General features: G+C 36.1%; 1 protein-coding gene across 1 annotated transcript in view; it reads right to left on the reverse strand.

The window, feature by feature from the left end:
* The window catches only part of LOC120488369 (uncharacterized), a 64699-nt gene extending 51363 nt beyond the window's left edge, over positions 1-13336 (reverse strand). Inside the window, exon 1 of the mRNA XM_039685065.2 lies at positions 13030-13336. The gene's annotated coding sequence lies outside the window, so the exon portion shown is untranslated. The remainder of the gene's footprint in view (positions 1-13029) is intronic.
* Positions 13337-14914: the final 1578 nt, after the last annotated feature.

Here is a 14914-nt window from a genome sequence, read left to right on the forward strand (position 1 = left end):
TGAGGAACGACCACTCTGGAAATTACCATTTGAACTCACCATTTGAGACAAAAGTCTCACCTAACCTACATCCCTCATCCCCCAATCGCTCTCCCTCTCCCCTATGCGAAGATCACCAAAAACTCCCTCCCAAGTATCTAATGATTATCATCGAGTTTTATACATGTTTAGTATCATTTGAAATGTCTCAGTGCGACTGGTACAAATGTCTCATTTACAAATCAGTAAAACAAAAGGTACTAAGGTTTTTAAGAGTTTAGAGATGACATACACACAAAGGAGGGTGGGATGGTTAAACCCTCCAATTCTCAAAAGGTGTAAGCTCTGACTAAAAATTACCATTGTTACATGTTTCCGTGTGAAAGAAGTTTCTGTCTATACAATGAAATGTAGCAAGAGGCCTTTTTGTATCTCAGATCAGCCGTGAGTCGCCTTCATGTATTTCCTAATGTCGGGTTCGTATCTCTTCTCTTTATTCCAGAGCATTTGATGTTTTGTATTGATCATCTTTGAACTGATTATGAAATTACAGCACATAATAAATTGCACGCATTTGATTTTAATCCAACGGACTCTGACATTATTTTCATTAAAAGGAATATTCAAGCATTCGCTTATATTTAATGATGCACAGATATCATTAAAAAACCTTTTCATTTATGGAGTCAGATGAAATAACGAGAGAATATGAGAAAATGTATTGCATTTAATCAAAAATACGTTTTTTTTGATTACGGGAAAAGACCGAGTCTTTTTTCGAGTCATTTGGTTCATTCAACGAAGATTTGTTCATTTTGATGAACGAGTTTGAACAGGAGAGTCACGAACGCTCATCACAGAACAGAGCAAGGCGAGCATTTGTGCTTATAAAACGTAAACTTTTTCATTTATTTTTAAATGAGCCATAGTTTCGATATATAAGACCCTTAGTCATCGTCTGGTGTCGTTTAAAGCCCTTTGTAGCTGCACTGAAACTCTCATTTTGACTTTGAACCGTTTGGTTCCCATTGAAGTCCATTAAATGGAGAAAAATCCTGGAATTTTTTTTAATCAAAAACCTTAATTTCTTTGGAAATTAAGGTAAAAATAATATAAATACTGTTAGTTTTCTCACACATACCGCTCGTTTCGTGTCTTAGGCCATCAATGTGTACTTACATTTACGAGTCATTAAATCACGTTTAATTTGGACTTCGCTGTGCATCCTCTTTGAGGTGGTGACCATAGACCTCCATTATATGACTGATAGACACAAATGATTTGACCTAAAAATATTAAAATTGAAAATACTGCGGAAACAAAGACAACTACATCTTAGATGCCCCTGAGGTAAGCTAAAACATACCAAAAATTTATTTCAAAGTGCACTTTACTACATTTCTAGGCCTTGAAAGCGGTGTGTTGTGTATCTGTCAATAGTGGGACAAAAAGCTCTCAGATTAAATTAAAAAGATCTTCATTTGTGTTCTGAAGATGATCAAAAGTCTTACAGGTTTGGAATCGCATGAGGGTGAGTAATTAATTACAGAATTTTCATTTTTGGATGAACTATCCCTTTAAAGGGACTTCGTGTAAACTCACTAATTGGACAGACAGAAATTGCTGTATAGCTCAAAAAAACTATGACGGTCGAGCCACATTCTAAGTCATGAAACTAATAATGAAAACTGACATTCATTGACCTTGCTCACCACTAATCAGTTTGATAATAGTGTTTAGTTTATTTTTGATATGGCAGGCAAGCATAACGGCATGAATAATTCATAATCTGTTTTTTTTTTGTGCAGCTAATTGGGTTACTAACAATCATTAGAGTCCTCTGTAGTTCTCAGAACACTCTACCTATTGATCAGAGGAATCGATACGACACAAATCTATTCATCACGTTCAATAAAACACAACCACACTGGGAATGAACGCTTTAGTGACCTTTCCATTCATCGGCAAAGGAAGACAGAAGGAAAAACGGGTCCAAAGAACAGAAGAAGTGAGAGAAGTGAATCAGACAGAGAGAGAGAGAGAGAGAGAGCTAAAACGCCTCTCATTCCACAACTCATCAGTTCCACTAGGGACCGCGGGATGCTTTCATGTGGAGGTGCATGCATAAATAAACAAAATTAATTCAACAAAGAAAACTCCAGAAATAGAGCCCTCTCATCCTCCAATGACTTTAGTAAAAGCCTCACCTGCTATACTCGGGAATGAAAGAGCTTCTTTAAGAGTCTAATACCTTGCTGATAAATTAGGCTCAATCTGTGAATAGGGTGTAAAACATGACTCAAAACTGACAAATAAAGATGATGCTCAAAAAATGTATGAAATGACACTGATTGTCAACTTTAGGAGGTCAAGCTAAATATTTTATGAGCTGTTTGATTTTCTATTCATTTCTAAAATTTGGGACTTGGAATACAATTGGAATCTCTACATTAAAATGAAATGGATCAGGATGAGTAAGTAACAGAGTTGACGATTTAGCCGATTAACATGTCACTCAGAGAGTAGGATAGCTAATTTGGGACCAAATGCTGAATTTTAGTTATTAATAAACATATATATATACACACATACACACAGTATATATATATATATATATATATATATATATATATATATATAAACATAGAATTTTTGAACTTGATGAATGCAGTCAACTGCATATTATATTTATAACTACAGTTTACGTGTACTACAGACTCTAGCTACCCTACCATATTTAATAGTTAAAAAAACAATATATAGTATTTAATGCTTTAGTTTAAATCCAGGACACCAAACTGTGAAGTATGAAAAGAGTCCTCAGCATCACACAAACTACACTCTCAGAAAAAAAGGTACAAAAGCTGTCACTGAGGCTGTACCTTTTCAAAAGGTACACTTTTGTACCTAAAGGCTGCATATTGGTACCTTAGTGGTACATATTAGCACCTAAAAATGTACATATTAGCATCTAAAATGTACATATTAGGACCTAAAATGTACTTATTAGCACCTAAAATGTACTTATTAGCACCTAAAATGTACATATTAACACCTACAATGTACATATTAGCACCTAAAATGTACATATTAGCACCTAAAATGTACATATTAGCACCTAAAATGTACATGAAGAGTTCAGATGCAAAAGCCTCTAAATGCCATTTGAAATTTTCATCTTTAATGATGATTTTTATCAAACTTGTATATTTAAGTTCAGTAATTTCACTTAAATAACAATTAATAGGTAATTATCATTGCCATTTAAGTGAAATTACTGAACTTAAATATACAAGTTTGATAAAAATCATCATTAAAGATGAAAATTTCAAATGGCATTTAGAGGCTTTTGCATCTGAACTCTTCACATATTAACTCCTAAAATGTACATATTAGAACCTAAAACATACATATTAGCACCTAACATGTACATATTAACTCCTAAAATGTACATATTATGACCTAAAATGTACATATTAGAACCTGAAATGGACATATTAACACTTAAAATGTACATATTAGCACTTAAAATATACATATTAGGACCTAAAATGTAAATATCAGCTCCTGAAATGTACATATTAGCACCTAAAATGGACAAAAGTTTGCCTTTTGAAAAGGTACAGCCCCAGTTACAGTTTTTTGTACCTTTTTTCTGAGAGTGCATAGCAGAATGACTAAGATAGACCCTCCAGTCTGCACATTCCGCAAGTGCATAAAAATAGGCACACTTCAAACAACATATTCCTATTACCATTCAAAATCTTGAGCAAAAGATAGCTATGCAAAGCTAACAGCGCTACACAGCTGAGCAGCATTTCAACATATGTGCTTGCGTCTTGCAGGCGCTTGCTAAAAATAGACTTGCACTGGTGTCTGCAGTTGCTTCACATGACACACTGGTAAAAGGGGACAGCGCAGCAAGGGTGTGTGTGTGTGTGTGTGTGTGTGTGAGCGTGTTCCTCCATGCTCTTCATTTGTAAGACCGCAGCTTCTTTGAACTACCACAACTGATTTCCTACCTCACACCGTCTCACTCTTTCACCTCCTGGCAAACTGCAGACTCGCAACAACGTGTAGGTGTTGTTTTGATAAGGATGCAGTTACGGTTTGCCAGGGCGACGGCACAGAGATTATGTGATTGTAAATAAACTATAAATAAACAATGCAATGTCTTGATCTCGGTCTCCATGGTTCCATTCAACTGCATTTCATAATCTGTTTTCATACAGCACATCCTGTTGTTTTTGCACACATTGGTGAGTAATAGACTGTTGGGTCTTCAGACACTGACGCATGTGTAGGGAACATCCAAGTTATAGGTCAGAAAGATCGCATTTACGAGTTAAGCAACACATAAACGTCAATTCAAAGTCGTAATTATGAGTAGGAAACTCTGTGGAATTGTCTTAGGGGGCACACAGTGAAAAAACAGCATCTGTATTGATAGTATATTTGTTCAAAAAGAATAAAATTATTGTTTTACACTGTAAAAATGTATGACATGGTACATTTTACATTGCTTTAACTCAACAAAATAAGTTGAAGCAGTTTTCAACTTTTTTTTTATATAAGATTCAACAAATTAAAGTCAGTTTAATGTAATTTAAGTTGAAATGACTCGAACATCCAAGTTGATTGTACTTAAATAAATGTAGCAACTTTTTTTTCATGAATCCTTTTTCCAAAACATGTTTAGTCTTACCCTGAGTCACTATGGTAAGCCTATTATACGTAAGTGTTTATATATGTGAGAGTGTCAGAGGTTAGTTATTTGTCACAATCAGCGAGAAAGATTGACATGGGTCAGCTAATTCTCCAAACCTCCGGGAATCATCCATTTTAAACAAACACTGAACAGAGGAGAGTCTGCTGGTATAAAGAGAGCTCGTAATAAAACCAGAATCAACATTGGCTTAGCTTTTTGGAGATGGCGAGAACTGAGGGATTTGAAAAGTTGTGAAAGTGATGCGAGATGCATTTGTATAACTCAACAGGCGAGTAAGGTATATTATTGAACAGATGAATTGCCATATGTAGCTCTCTAACAGAGTTCATTGTAAAGCATGATCTATATTCATCCGCAGAGCCGAAGCATAACGTTCTTTCCCTTTCAGACACAAAATTTGCGGGAGGAGAGTATTCAAATGAATCATGCAAGTGATTCACTAAGGTTTGATCTTGTCAATTTACTGGTATTTGCGCCATTATTTAAAGGGTTAGTTCACCCAAAAATGAAAATTAAGTCATTAATTACTCACCCTCATGTTGTTCCAACCCCGTAAGACCTTCGTTCGTCTTCGGAACACAAATGAAGATATTTTTGTCAATCAATATTTATATTTTTATGTATTTTTATCAAGCGACGAGAATACTTTTTGTGCGAAAAAACAAACAAAAATAACGACTTTATTCGACTACTCCTTTTCTTCCTTGTAGGCCTGAGACGAGAGTTCAATAGATTTCCACGACGCATGCGCGAGAACTGAACTGAAGTAGTTGAAGGAGATCGCAATTCTCGCGCATGCGTCGTGGAAATCTATTGAAGTCTCCTTTCAGGCCAACAAGGAAGAAAAGGAGTAGTCGAATAAAGTCGTTATTTTTGGTTGTTTTTTCGCACAAAAAGTAGTCTAATCGCTTGATAAACTTATACTTGAGCCACTGTTGTCACATGGAATATTTAAACATTTTCTTCATTGACTTTCTGGGCCATCAAGTTTCGATCGCTTAGGCAGTCTATGTAGGACTGATCCAGCTCTCAAATTTAATCAAAAATATCTTCATTTGTGTTCCAAAGACGAACGAAGGTCTTACCGGGTTGGTACAGCATGGGGGTGAGTAATTAATGACTTAATTTTCATTTTTGGGTGAACTAACCCTTTAAAGCCCAAAATAGCATGTCTTAAACCAGACGCTAATTTGCGCTGCTCTTGGTAGTAGATTGTGTTGGTCATTATAATGATCCTGGAGTGTCTGTGTTCTTTAATTTGTGTGTCGTCAGAAGATCACGCGCAAAACTTTCCACTCCCATCGGCGCTTTTGTGGGATTTTGCTCTCACGCAAATTCGCCTTGTTTAGTAAATCTCGACCCTAAATGTCAATGTGTCCCCTAGCGCCCCCTAGAGTGCTGAGATTTGTTGCCACCACAGCAACACAAAAACAGGCTTTTGTAATATACTGGCCAAACGTTTTGTGACATTTTGTACTTGATATCCAGTATAATTCTTAGCCGAGAAGCAAAATCAGTGGCCTTGTCACCCATGTTCCACAACCACCAACATCTCTTCATCTCTCTCAGTTTTTACCTCTCTCTCAGATCTGTGGCTGTGTTTTCTATCTAGACGGATGCTCTGCAGCTCACACACATGCTGCACTTTTCCTGTTGTGCACTACTATAGTGAGCTACACCGACTACAAACCAGGACTCAGCGTGGGCCAAAGGAGGACATGGAAAACTGATCTCAGACCACCCTCAGAAAAATAGGTCAATACACATTAACCGCGACCACATTCAAAAGTTCCTTCACTTGGACTGGAGAAAAACCATCTGTACGTGTCCTGTCTCTCTCCACACAGCTCTACCATTTCCTCTTCTTATGACATATTATGTCCCTTTTCACAAGATGTAATATAAACCTACGGTGTCCACAGAATGTGTCTGTGTAGTTTCAGCTCAGTAATATAGCAATGTTATGATGGACACTTTTTTTTATTGTCTTTGCAGACGGAACGACAGAACAGTTTGCATGCTTTGCTCCAACTTTTGCCATTGCATTAGATCTGGTTACACTCTTATCCCCAGAAAACCAAATGGCGAAGCCGTGGATGGAAACGTGCAGATTAAATATATAGTATGTTTTGTCAAAAATAAAACGAATCAACTGTTATCCAATGCAAGCTAATGCAATGCACATATCAAAATAATGAATCATTAACTTTGAAATATGTATTATAAAAATGTAAATGGCCTACTTTAAAAATAATACTTTATATGGAAGTAGAATTTTCTTTTCAATTTTCAATTCTTTTTTCTTTTCGGAGGAGGATTTTCAGATCATTGTGAAGAAAAAACTCTAGGCCACAATATCCATAAGACAAAAGTCTTGTGGACGCAGACTTAGTATGTGTTTTGTGGCCTTATTTCAGAAACTTTCATTTTTTGTTTTTTCAATAACCACGCATAAACAATATTCTCTCAAAAATACAAACATGTACATACATGTTGCTCACATATTATGGTAGCCCTGTTTGTGCTAAATATAGTGTAATTTCACCTGTGTCATTAATATGTTTATAAGACACTTAAAAAGCACAGATGTCAGGCCATGTCAGAACATCTCAAGGACCACAAATACACCTTGGTCCCCAGGGGGTTGAGGGGCTGTAATATTATAGTAAGATCCCCTTCCTACATCAGAAGGGGAGTGAAATCTGATCGGCTTTTGACATGCTTGCAAAGTATCAAAGTTACTGGGTTGCCACTTTTTTACATTTTCTGGGTTGGTAGATGCAACCCGATTACATCACTCAAACACGGTCAAAGTCAGATTTTCATGATACTGTATTACGGCGCACCACAACAACACACATATTTCAGTAGGAACTATCAATGCTTATTGCAAACCGGTGGCTGTGTTGCCCTCTTCCACGAAAAGTTACTAAACTAAATCCATGTCGCGGTTACATCACACCAATGTCAAATTCACGCCATTCTATTGACACGAATGCTTTATCCCGTTATTGACAGATTTTTGCAATGGGGTTGGCATTTTAAGCACTTTAATGGCAGCGAACAGTCAAAGTGATTAGGCAACAAGGGTGATAAGGAGTGAAAATAGATAAAGGCTATTATGCCCTTTGCCCTGAGGAAATGAATCAATATTGTGTAGTGTTATGGATGAAGCCTGTTAGTCTAATGCGTATCACAACAGGCCCCGAAATACTCCTAAGTGCTTAAATGCCTATTGAGTTTGGTGCAGCCCACTCCTATTTCCTGACCATATGATAGCCAGTGATGAGAAATAGAGAGCGAGGGGGTTCCTGTCTGCATGGACGAGAGGAATAGCAACATGAATCTCACTTTCTGTCATCCAACGGTGGAACGAGAGAAATGAGAGGGCTGTTCCTCGGGTCATCGACTCTCAGACGGAAGGTGATGTCTGTGAAGCAAACGCACGCAGGTCATTCTCCTGTTCAGGTGTGAATAATAACACGGTTGCTCTCTTAAAAGTAAAGGTTCAGAAAGGGTTTTGCAGCCTGACACCACAGGAGAAGTTTTCAGAAAGTTTCAGAAAGAAAACATCTGTGTACTGGTGCTCTAAAAACCCAGAAACAAATGGACTCTTATGAAAAATGGATTATTAATGGCAGCAAATAAGGGTTATTTGGTTTGTGGAAGCCTTTTTTGGGTGCTGATTAGAAACCTGCCTTTTCGGTTTTATGAAAACAAGAGTAAGTGTCATCATTCAACACATTTACTTCCAGGTCTACATTCATGAAGACAAGCGATAGCATAATGAGTTATTCCCAATAACACCAGAAGCGAGCATGAAGGTAAATATGGTCAAATTTGATTTAATGTTGAGCATAAACCCAAACACAAAGAACTATTTCAGCATAAACGGGCTTTAATGTGGTTCTAAATTATTAATAGCATAACCGCCTTAGACAGAAACGCTTATGTCAAACATAACAGGAATAAACACTAGCAGGTTTTTCCCTTCACTGAAAAGCACTTAATTTCAACATTTATTCTCCTGATCCATTCCTATCTGCCCAGTTTCTAAAAGTATCAAGACAATTTTATTAAGTCACTGCAACTTAATTTTTAAAGAATTCAATTAACGCAGAAATTTGAGTTTAAATTACATACACACAATATTACATTAATGTAATCATCAACATATGTCAACAGCGCTCAACAAAATGTTTGTAACTTAAAATGTTTAATTAAATAAATAAATTGCAACCATGCATTTATTTGTTTTTAGAATTATTTTTAGAGTGTTTAAAAAATATGACATCATTTATTCACCCCAGGGTTATCAAAAAAAGTTACTAGGCCTACACTGTAAAAAAATATTGTTGGTTTAACTTACAAAAATGAAGTAATCTGGTTGCCTTAAAATTTTAAGTTCATTGAAATGGAAAAATTGAGTTAGAGACAATAAAGGAGATTGCTTTAATCATCAAAAACTCAAAATATTATGTTATCTGAACCACATAAATTATTTAAGTTCATCTGACAAAAGAAAAAAATGTTGTGATTATAAATCATGATTTTTTTATTACAGTGTTTTGTAAAATAAATAAATATTAGCTGAAAAAAAAAACATTTAAAAAATCAGCTAGAGCTTTTTTATGTCTTTTTTCCAGCTAATATTTATTTATTTTACCATATATAGTTGCCAAATATATAACATTTGACATTTTCATTTCATTTGACATGATGTACTAAAATATCTTGAATAAAAATTGAAATAATTAATAATTCATAAAACTACAGACATATTTAAAAAAAACTATAACAAAATAAAAACAACAAAAAACAACAAAATGACAAAAATGTTATCTAAATTTAGAATTAAAATGGAAAGTACAAGAGTAAAAAACTAATTATATATATATATATATATATATATATATATATACATATATAAACTATAAAAGTATCTCAATGGTACTTAAATAACAGTGGCTGCCCCTCAAGTAATGTCAAACCTCTATAAAAAAAGATATTTAAAATTGTCTCAGTGTTGTTTCAGACTCATTCACATTGACATATTCTTTAAAAGTACGGTTTTCGGTTCTCAATATTTTTACGCTACAAGAAGCCTTCAGATGTTGAAGGTCCTTCGTAGCTCAACAGTTAAGGGTTAAGTCTTAGATAAGGGTTAGTTTAAGGAATAGTTCACCCAAAAAACCTGTTCTGTGGATCAAAAATAAGAGTTGTTGAAGAATGTTCATAACCAAACAGTGAACTTTGATGTTGTCATACAGGTTTGGAACAACATGAGGTTTTCATTTTTTGGTGAACTATTCCTTTAAGGTGACACACTGAAGAACCTTAAAGAAGAGCTTCATGTTTCATTCATTTTAGGAGATCCCCCAACCCTTCTCAGTACAGTTCATCCATTCCAGATAACATGTTGACCACCCAGCGTAACTGTCACATACACAGCGGGTTTCCATTCGCTTTGTGCCGCTCCTCTTGAAATGCGTAGTGTTAATTATTAAGGGATTTTCAGTGCGTCTGGTGCCCTCCACCCACCGTCACACATTTCCACTCCAATCCATAGGGACTGTTCATTTTACCCTCCTTGTCTCTCTCTCTCTCTCTCTCTCTCTCTCTCTCTCTCTCTCTCACTCACTTCAGCTCATATCTGTCTTAAGATACAGAAGCTTACGAGTGTTACTTGATCCTGAATCTACTTTGACATCAGCAGTGGCAAGAGTGCACAGCGTTGTCGTGCATATTAAACCCACAGCGCCTACACAGAACGCGAGTACCAACTGACCCATTCGTGCACCTTCAGTTTAACCCAGAGAGAGCAGGTTTTGCATGTGCGGCCAGTCACGTCACACAACACAGATGTGGTTGGTCATGTGGTTAAAAATGCAGCCATGCACTGAAGCCCGTCTGTAAGGATGTGGCATGTTTAATATATAAAGAGTCAAGCAACTGAACTGTAGAAAGCTGCTGGTGGGCCTTAAAGGGCCATTTTGAATCTCTTCATGGTGTTTGCGGTTTATTTTACACGTGGGCTTAATTGCATATGTGCAAAAGAGGGGTCTGGATTTGTACAGGGGCTTTCACTAACCTTTTTCAAATTTATATTATTATTATTATTATTTTTTTTTTTTGTGGATGTGCGAGTGGCAGTGCTGGTTCATATGCACGGCAAAAACATAAACAAAGGGGACAAAAAAGTGTTTATACTAATAATATAATAATTTATACTAATAATTTATACTAATTTATACTAATAATGTAATATTAATACTAATAGTAATATAATAATCTTGAATCATGTTAAATATATTCATTTAATTTAGCGCTGTCAAACGATTAATCACGATTAATCGCATCCAAAATAAAAGTTTGTGTTTACATAATATATGTGGTTGCACTGTATATATATATATATATGTACAGTATATAAGACACACGCATGCTTGTATATATTTAAGAAATATTTTCATGTATATACTGTATATAGGTTTATATAATTTATATTATATATAAATATAAATATTTTATATATAAATAATATTTTTCCTAAATATACATGCATGTGTGTGAATTTATATATATATATATATAAAATAATTATACACAGTGCACCCACATATATTATGTAAACACAAACTTTTATTTTGGATGCGATTAATCGCGATTAATCGTTTGACAGCCCTAATTTAATTATATTACTTAAGATTGCATGAGAAATTATTATTTCTTTAATTATGCAAAATTGCAGGTGAACTTGAAAGCCATCAGGTTTGACATTTTGATAATAAATTCGTGTTTTGAGTGACATGAGGGTGGGTACATGAACATGATAACAACATTTTCGATTGAAGGACTGTCCAAACTGTGAATGTGAACGGTTGATTTCTGTCCTAGCGCTTTCAACAAACTTTTTTTTTCAACCAATAACAACATTAGAACTTCTTTATCAGACACAAATATGTTTTTTCTGCTGATGACTCGAAATGTTGCTGCTTTCATTTTCACTTTAAGGTGCAAAAGACAGTTCATCAGTCAGTAAACCCTCAGTAGAGAGCATATCTCTCTCACACACTCACACACTGTGAGTTTGAGCTGCAGTGTAAGAGGATTTCATTCATCCATATTCACTGTATTGGACAGACTCTTGCAGTTTCTCGGTCAGCGTGCGCTGGGAGGGGGGTGCGGTGGGGGGGCATAAGCTCTTGGTGTTAAGTCACTTTCTTGCTTAAATAAAGTCTGTCCCGCTGGGTCTGGAATAACTGAACACTTAAGAATCACGCACCCTTGATTCCACTCTCAGAATGAAGACATTAGGAAAAGAGCAACTTCATTAACACTGTAATCATACTAACTACATAAACCACAACATACACACACACACACACACACATATATATATATATATATATATATATATATATATATATATATATATACCATTCTACTAGAAGATGACCATATTCAGTATCATAATTGTCCAAAAATACATTATACCTACAAAAAAAAACATAATGGGACCAACACGGTTTTTGAATATATGGTACTACCATTGATATGTTTTGTATTCTAATTACAATGGAGCACCATATCATATATTATTAGTTCATATAAATATTTCAAAGCACTATTATCATCGCTGTACCATGCCGTCACAGTACTTTTTAATAGGGATGGTAAACATTACCATTGTAAATACACATAAAACAGTGGAAATTCCCCCAAAATGTCCAAAAAACATGGAATAACCATGGTACACATTCGCAGAAAACAAATGGTACACCCAAAAAATCAATGGGGCATATCCAATAAATGACGGTAGTCCATTTAGTCCCACCATGACATCATAACCACACAAAATAGGTTTTACCATGGTACTTTTTGGTAGTTTTTATTAGCAAAAGAAGAGCAGAATTTCGCCCTGAACACTCATTCAAGAGGACACACTTTAAACCATCTTTACCGTATTCATTTACTCTCAGTCTCTTCCCCTTCACCACCCCTCTCTCAAGAAAATTCAGAATCAATAAGAACATCGATATGAGCTCAGAAATTCCACTCAATGCTCTCGTGTCTCCAGAAGCAGACCTCAGATCAGCCTTAATCGCGTTTTAGGCTGACCGAGTCTGTGAAATGTCTATGATGACTGAACCCAAACTAGGCTATACAGACCGTTAGTTATATAAAGTGACAAACATAATAAGAGTCTCGTAAACTTCAGCTCAACAAACACTTAAAACGCGTCCAAACGACGGACAAAACCCCCTTAAAGTTCGCCGTGTAAAGACAGGGTCCGTGAGGGAAAGATGAAGCGCGCTTACCGTGCGTTTGTTTCACAGAGCCGGAGAGAGTGATGCGGCGCGCAGCATCCCTGCCATCCTCAGCGAGAAGAGAAGAGAAGAGAGAGAGAGAGAGAGAAGAGAAAAGACTTCCACTCCTCAGCTCTCCTCCAGCGCACACAGCTGCAGGCTCAGGCTCGCTATCATGGCTGCTCTTCGGCTCTCAGTTCATCTGCTGTGCACTGCCGCCTACTCTCTGATTGAGTTTCGAGAGCGCAGAGACAGCGATGATCGCTCACTTTCTCCGGGCATATGGATGGACCATGTGATGATGAGACTCATCCCTCCATCTGCGCGAGCCCGATCAGCGCCACCCAATGGAGACATCATCACGCTGTTCGTCGCGTTGGGCCGCCCAATGGAGAGTTAACCGGCACAGTTCAGTTCTGAGAGATTTAGCGAGAGAGAGAAACATTCCTCCTCCATTTGAACAGGTTTCCTTATCATTTGAAGTAGCCTATTTATATTTAAGATTTCCTATGCTTGCAGCCATATGGGGAGAGCGGAGGTTTTACAGCTTTAAGGTTTGGTTTTGAAAGTCTAGTTGCAGAAATGGCATTTCTCTTGCAGTGGTTTTTGGTTTCTGTGGAGGCTTGTTTTTGCCATGCACTGTAAAAATGAATATGCTATATCTAAGCATTGAAATTGTGGCAATAGATTACAAGCACTCTTATTAATTCAATTGAAATTAGAATTGAGTGATAATTAATCAAATTAATTCCTTAAAAGTTAACCAGTAATGAGTAAAAGTTTACCAGTCAATTGATTGTGAATAAAAATGTTAAAACATAACCAACACCATCAGATAACCTTATCTATTTGTTCATCTGACTGTTATAACTCGGGTATAACAGCCAAACAAACTCATGGGTCAAGAGATCAACTAAAACAAGCAGTGATCACAATAATGGTGACTTAAATGATTTTTTCTCCTTTAGTGATTCTGCCTGTTAACATCAGGTGTCTTCAATATTGGCAATATAAAATAAAGAGTTCTTCATTCATCTGTTATTCAGAATTTGTGTGTGTGTGTGTGTGTGTGTGTGTGTGTGTGTGTGTGTGTGTGTGTGTGTGTAAATTGTACTTATTTTAAATGGTTAACTTTTAAGGAATTAATTAGATTCATTATTACTCAGTTCTAATTTGTTACATTTAATTAATTTTTTTTTGATTAGATAAAGCATATTCATTTTTACAGTGTGGAATAGAAATTTAAAAAGGCTATTGTCACTTTATATCTCACAATTCTGACTCTTTTTTAGCAATTCAAATTTTTCTGAAGGAAAAAAAGTCAGAATTCTGAGATAAAAAGTCGCAATTATCTTTTTTTTTTATTCCATGGCCGAACAATAACTTTAATTTCCAAACTAAAATCACAGTAGGCTATGATATTTTTCTCATATATATATATAACCATTTGTTTGACTTTTTAATGCAGAAGTTCATGCAGAATAGCTTAAATTTCAGCCCATTCTCACTCCCAAGGCGTCACTTAACTGACGCTTTGGGAAGCATTTGGACATGCTTCAATATCTGACGCTTTAGGCGCCCTTTAGCGTCAGTTAGATGACGCCCTAGGATCGCGTGTACCCTACCCCCACCCCACACCTAAACCTAACCGCGTCCTCTAACTGACGCTTTCCTTTAGCGTCAGTTAGATGACGCCGTAGGATCGCGTCATGTAAGTGACGCTAAAGGGCGCCTAAAACGTCAAATATTGAAGCATGGTCAAAGGTGATGCCTTGGGGTGAGAATGCGTTGTAAATTTTAGATAAAATATTACCAGCTGCTTCGTCAAAACAGTTTCAAAGAAAGACACGTCAGAACATTTGCAACACGTTTTGAACAAAGTGGTTGAACGAATCAT

Source organism: Pimephales promelas, chromosome 20 (assembly GCF_988280905.1).
Source record: "Pimephales promelas chromosome 20, fPimPro1.hap1.1, whole genome shotgun sequence".
Lineage (NCBI taxonomy): Eukaryota > Metazoa > Chordata > Actinopteri > Cypriniformes > Leuciscidae > Pimephales > Pimephales promelas.